This window comes from Suricata suricatta, chromosome 3 (genome assembly GCF_006229205.1).
Source record: "Suricata suricatta isolate VVHF042 chromosome 3, meerkat_22Aug2017_6uvM2_HiC, whole genome shotgun sequence".
Classification (NCBI taxonomy): Eukaryota; Metazoa; Chordata; class Mammalia; order Carnivora; family Herpestidae; genus Suricata; species Suricata suricatta.
The window spans coordinates 97,278,511-97,284,510 of record NC_043702.1 but is presented as its reverse complement, the minus strand read 5'-3'; the positions used below and the strand labels follow the sequence as shown (position 1 = coordinate 97,284,510).

The window sequence follows — 6,000 nt, the reverse complement described above, 5'->3', positions numbered from 1 at the left end:
CTCTAGGACCCGGTGTGAGGATAATGAAACTGGATTGGGGGTTTTCAAACTTGTGCAGCCACAAAACCCTTTTCTCACAAGTAATCACAAGTGAGTCCTAGCAATAAAAGTGAAGCTGTTCATTTTGCAGCATGGGGTGTCCCAAGGCTGACCACATAAAAAAAATGCAGCTGTGGTAACAGCAGTGGGGAAGGGGGAAAGTGATCCCCAAATGGAAAGGGCTAGAAGAGTAGGTCAGCCTTCCAAGGTTGAGCCTTAAAGAGCAGCACCCTCCCCACTCCCCTGTGCCTATTATCACAGTCGCCATTAGTCAGTTTTGGCTGAGTAACAAACAGCTTCAGAATCTCAGTGGCTTACAACGACACACATTTATTTTTCTCTGCAGATCAGCTGGACTGGCTCTTCTTCAGGCTGTCAGTCAGGTGCAAATCTACTCCCCATGTCTTCATTCTGGAACCATGTTCTTCTCCCAGCAGACCACAGGAACATAAAAGGACCGGCCAAGCCAAGTGGTCACGGGCCTCGGGATGTGATTCTGCAGCAGGAAAGGAGCAATGTTTTGGAGGAGTTGTACAATCTCAGACAGTGTCTATAGGGTGGTAGAAGAGAGGGGTCCTGTCTGCACTGTGAGGCAGGGTAGATTTCCCTACCAGTGGCCTTCCCATTACTGCCAGCCTGTTGGCAACTACTGAAAATGTCAGGATAGATGGAGTCTAAGGAAAGTTACTCTCTTTAGAATGTGCCTCTAAAATCTGAATCCATGGAACTTGTTTTCTCACCTCTTGGGGCAAGTGCATTCCTTGCTAGACATAGTAGCTGCCCCAGAAAAAAATGCTTGCTGTCTGAGCCATCCTCTTCCTGAAGGTAAGCATCCTCTTTGTGGAAAATATTCTTTGAGACCTAATTCCTCCCAGCTCATAGCAGAGCATCTCTGGGGGGCAATTAGAGGCTAAATTGTACTCTCCCCAAATTCATATGTTGAAATCTTAATTCCTAGTGCCTCAGAATGCCACTGTACTTGGACACAGGCCCTATAAAGAGGTAACTGGCTGAAATGAGGCTGCAATGGTGAGTCCTAATTCAATCTGACCAGTGCTCTTACAAGAAAAAATTTGGGCACACCAAGATACATCAGGGGCACATGCGTAGAGAGAAAAGACCATGTGAGGACACAGCCAGAATGCAGCCACCTACAAACCAACGAGAGAGGTCTCAGAAGGAACCGACACCCTTGACACCTTGATCTTGGAACTTTCAGTCCCCAGATCTGCAAGAAAATAAATGTCAGTTTCCGGCCCCTGCCCCCTTCATCTGTGGGATCTGTTGTGGTGTCCCTAGCTGACGAATACCATGATCACTGCCGGTTTGTAGAGGGGGCACGCACACCCCCATCTCACCTGCTAGCTGGGCTCATGTTAGTACACAAAAACAGGCACACCACAGTCAGGGTCAGGAGGTGCAGCAATCAGGCACTGAAGCCCCCTCTGGCCCTTGCTATCTTCTTACCTTCCTGTCTTCAGCCTACCATTCCTTGAGTGCCTCCATCTATTTAGTTCCAATGCTGTCACTCTCCCCTCCCCTGCCCATCACCCCAGGCTTGCAAAATTAGGTGTTAGATGTGCCCGCACTTTCTGCCTTGAACGGGAATGGTTCCCTGCTTGGCATCATCACAGAGCCCTGGGTCCAGCATCAGGCTCAGGCCAGAGATCTGCTCAGCCTCACACCTGCGTAGCCGCAGACTCTCCATTCTGTTGAAACCATCACTGTTTGACAACAGTGTGAGCTGCACCTGAAGAGGAGAGGGCTGAGAGGAAAAGGCCTGCAGGCTCTCAACTATCCCCCTTCTCAAGTCAGTGTCCCCTGTCCTCCAAGGGCCAAGGCTGTGGCAAACCTTTGCTCCCCATGCACAGCATATGCTCACAGTGCAGATGGGGAGGAATGCAAGGTTATAATCATAACCTTGCCCAACACCTGGGGAATAAGGACATGGCGACAGCCACTTGTCCTTTTTCATGTAGCTACTGGGATTAAAATATTAGAGGGTTCTGATGTCTCTGTCCTTAGAGCAAAAGTCTTCTCAAGTGACGATTTTAGCACAAAGAGGAAAGAAGGCAGTGATAAGAGAGATGGAAGCATTGGGTTGCCTCTGATTTCTCTTGATCTAAATTGCTTTCTCAGGCCCTCATGCTGAGATTCCCCTTTTGTGTTTTGAGCCTTTCGGTTTGAATGGAGCTCTCTCTGGCTTCTCACGAGGGACTGGAGAAGGAAGAATAGAGCAAACATCAATGGCAGGGTTGATAAATCCTACTACCATTGACTCGAAGAGCCGACCAACAGGGCCCTCCTTGGGCTAATCTGTTATGTCAATGCATATTATTAGCAGCCCTTCATTGATGGACTATTGGCAGACCAAGCAGAGGTGAGTGCTGAGAGTCTGCCCTATGAAGTCCTATTTAGGGAAATGTAATCCGCAAATGACAGACAGGGTAGAATGCAATGGCTCCTCCAAAGCTCTTATCTGGCATTGGGTCAGGGCCAGGAGAACCAGCTTCAAGATGGCCCCAAACCCTGCCATTCCTCCTACTCAACTGGTCCAGTCCTTTGAAGGCTGAGCACCTTCACACTCTTCGCAGATACTTCCTCAGGTCTCCAGTCCATGCCATTATGATGCTTGCAGCCTAAACAATGACTGTCAGCCCTTTTATATTTTAAATTCAACCATAATTGGGTGGGACCAGTGGAAGAAAGGTAGTAGACTGGTAGAAAGGAAATCTAACCACTGGTAGTATAATTACTATATTTTTAAGTCTGGGAAGGCTCAGGAACTGATTCCCAGTGAAGGGCCAGGAGCAGATGAGGAATTCTATGATTTTCCTTTTGACTTGAACCTGTTGTGTGGTTTCCCTGGATGAGCTCTGGCCTCACTGCAATGTGATGGCAGCCCTGCCTCCCATTCCGAGCTACATGGCTTGGTTCGGGGAACACGGTGAGAGCACAGAAGCGGGAACCCCACTTAGTAATGGGCAGAGGAGAACGTGCTTCAGAGTAACTCTGGGTACCAGTCCCGTGTGGAAACTCCAAAGAGAAAAGGCTGATGGAAAAATGTGGCACATTTACAAGTGGACATGGGAATTGGGGGAGAAGAAATTTTGTGTAATAATTTTTTAAAGACCCACAGCCTAGCCTGTGTTTAATTCTTTGCTTGAGATGTTTTTTTTGTTGTTTAAACACTCAGGTCTTCCTCCTCCACTCCTAAACTGACACGGACACAGATCCAACACTTCTTCTGGGTACCTTACATACAGTTTAGCAGGGATGTGGGTCCACTGAGCTGTTGTTTCTCATGAGAGACTAGCCTTCTAGTTCCAGGGGCCAACAAAGCAGATTCTTTTTCTCCAGCTGGACGGGTCAATACACAGAGGAAGAGTAAAACGTGAGCTTGAAAGCTGTCACCCTTCCTCCTGAGACCCTCAGGGCAAGAGAGCAGAAGAGCTTGGCCAAAGAAGGCAGTTGGAGGTGAGGGCTGCTTTCCCACACCTCACACTGACCTTAAGATCAAGGAGATACCATTGCCCTGAGAGCCAAGGTTCTTAAAGAGAGGGGTCCTTTGACAGCCAGCAGAGGAAGGGCAGCACAGTCATCAGAGAGTCCCTGGTGTAGAGCAATAACCCAGGCCAGATGACTTATTGTTGCCTTGGACTGTCCCGCTGGGTCTTTTTTTCTTATGGAGTTAGTAGATCCTGACTCTGTGTGCAAAGAGGAGGGGACAGGCAGGCAGCCTGGCTGCAGCAAGGCTGCCCACGTTCCGGCGTCTCTGTCCTTGAATAAGAAAGTGCCCTTCTTTCAACCTGCAGGGTTCCCAGGCAGCCAGAGCAGACTTGAGACAAGGCATCACCTGGTTTGGTGGGAATGAACCAAGGGGCAGGGTTCGAGTCCTCTTTGGGTACATCAAGGCAGTCAGCAAAATAAGTCACACCAACACTTTAGAAATACATAGCAAAAATCAACTTTTATTTAAAACAACATTAATACCCGAAGTCAGTGTCCTAACTAGTTTTGCATATGCCAATTTCTTAGTGAGAGGCTGCAAGCTTTGATTACTCTGAGAGGATAGTGTGGTGGCCAGAGAGGATCTTGTTAGAAAGTGATGCTCCCTGGAGAGCCTGGGTGGGTCAGTAGGTTAAGCGTCCGACTTCAGCTCAGGTCATGATTTCATGGTCTGAGAATTTGAGCCCCCCATTGGGCTCTGTGCTGACAGCTCAAAGCCTTGAACCTGCTTCAGATTCTGTGTCTCACTCTCTCTCTGCCCCTGCCCCACTTGGTCTTTCTCTCTCTCCTCTCAAAAATAAATAAACATTTAAAAAGTTAAAAAAGAAAAAAGAAAATGATGCTTACTTGGAAAGTAAGCAGAAACAGGGACTGCCCCAGCGACAGGCATATGGGCACATGTCAGTTGTGAGGGGGTCGTTGACAAACTGGGAGTCTTGAGATGCAGTTCCAAACCTTGTTCTTATGACAAGCTAGGTGCACCTGCACACACTTTCTAGTTTACTCTTAGGAGACGGGGACTAAGAACCAACTATTATATAATTTAGGGCAAGACATTGAATGTCACCAGTATCCCGCTCCCTCTATGATGAAATGAGACTTTGAATACACTAAGTTGTCAGGAAAGGCAGTTTATCAATGGTTAATAAGTTGTAAAGTGTCTTACAAACAGTAAGAAAATTTCTTGCTCTGCAACTTTGGGAGTCTAACAAATACATTTGGGGAAAAGGAAGGACAATAGAGGCTCCGTGAAGACAAGTACCATTTCTAATTTGCTCCCTGTGGTATCCTCAGTGTCTGGCACAGAAAAGGTCCACAGTAAAATAGTCGTGGGATGAATGAAGAAATTCAGCAGAGGAACCAGCTGGCCCGTGGTGTGTGGACCACCTTTCCCATTTGCTGCCTCTGCTGAGAAATGTTTCTCTTTTCCTTTCTGTGAGCCGTTCAGGCCACATCCAGTCCCTACAGATTTGCCTGCTGCCAAGATCTTTCTGTACACTTCCATTTAAACAAATGATTTCTTTAAATGTTGCTATTATTTTTTAAGATTGAGGACCTTCAAGAAGACAGTAGGAAAGCCCAGAAGGTTGGTCTTTGGCAGAAGCAAATACAATACTCTTCCAGGAAATGTAGTGGAACTTGATGCATAGTGCCTTTGCCTGAACCATGTGTTTACCAAGACCCTGCTTTGGCCATCCCTCCATCTGTTGTCTCATCCCCCAAGGGGACCCCATTTCAGTCTCACCACTCAGATCCTAGAATTGGTCAAAGCAAACATAAAGGCAAAGCCATTGCCACAGGCAGGGGGACCTGGTTCCTGCAGCTCTCAGCTGCACTTGACACAGAACCAACCTCCTCAAGTCATTCCTAGCACAGGAGGGGGTTCCTGGTCTCTGGTTCTGGTCTGGCTGCTTAGGAAGCCTGAAAGTTGAAAGAAAGGCATGCCTTATTCAAGACTGAGAAACTCTCAAAAGCAGGTATGAGGTTGACAGGCTATGGCACTTACAGGCAAAAGTTCAGCAAAGAACTTTTTTTTTTTAATAGTTTATTACCAAGTTGGTTTCCATATAACACCCAGTGTTTCTCCCAAAAGTGCCTCTCTCCATGATCATCCCCCACTTCCCCCCTCCCTCTTCAGCCCTCAGTTTCTCTTCAGTATTCAAGAGTCTCTCATGGTTTGCCTTACTCCCTCTCCCTAACTCTTTCCACCCCTTTCCCCTTTCCATGGTCCCCTATTAGGTTTCTCCTGTTAGACCTATGAGTGACAACATATGGTATCTGTTTTTCTCTGCCTGACTTATTTCGCTGAGCATGACTCCCTTGAAGTCCACCCACTTTGCTACAAATGGCCAGATTTCATTCTTTCTCATTGCCATGTAATACTCCATTGTATATATATATACCACATCTTCTTGATCCATTCATCAGGGGATGGACATTTGGGCTCTTTCC

At 47.2% G+C, this 6,000-nt stretch overlaps 1 long non-coding RNA gene across 2 annotated transcripts in view; it reads right to left on the bottom strand.

Moving 5' to 3' along the window:
* Positions 1 to 454: 454 nt before the first annotated feature.
* The window catches only part of LOC115287890, a 65,766-nt gene continuing 60,220 nt past the window's right edge, over positions 455 to 6,000 (bottom strand). The window contains exon 5 of one of the 2 annotated variants that reach the window (XR_003906702.1): positions 455 to 535. This is a non-coding gene — a long non-coding RNA (uncharacterized LOC115287890). The remainder of the gene's footprint in view (positions 536 to 6,000) is intronic. The other variant, XR_003906701.1, reaches the window with a different exon arrangement.